The sequence below is a fragment of the Psammomys obesus genome, unplaced genomic scaffold (assembly GCF_907164565.1).
Source record: "Psammomys obesus unplaced genomic scaffold, mPsaObe1.curated_primary_1811, whole genome shotgun sequence".
Lineage (NCBI taxonomy): Eukaryota > Metazoa > Chordata > Mammalia > Rodentia > Muridae > Psammomys > Psammomys obesus.
This window is the reverse complement of record NW_026585685.1, coordinates 1422157-1422519: the sequence shown is the minus strand read 5'-3', so window position 1 is coordinate 1422519 and position 363 is coordinate 1422157.

Below are 363 nucleotides of genomic sequence, written 5' to 3'. Positions count from 1 at the left end.
TTATTTATGGTGTTTTTCCATAGCATGGAGAAAAGTAACTAATACACTCCCACCTAGCTGAGAAAGCTCCTTTCCTTTCAGGCTTTCAACCTCTCTGTCTTCTCTGCAAGCGTGGACACTGCCCAGGTCCTTCACTTAGTTTGTACAATACTTGCCTAGCATGCATTTAGCCCTGAATTCAGTCTCCAACTCTTCATAAAAGCAAGCATAGTGGTGCACATGCTTGTAATCTGAACACGTAGGAGGTAGAGGCAGGAAGATTAGGAGTTCAAGGCCATCCTCTGAGGCCAGTCTGGGATGCACAAGACTCTTTCTCAGATAGATAGATAGATAGATAGATAGATAGATAGATAGATAGATAGA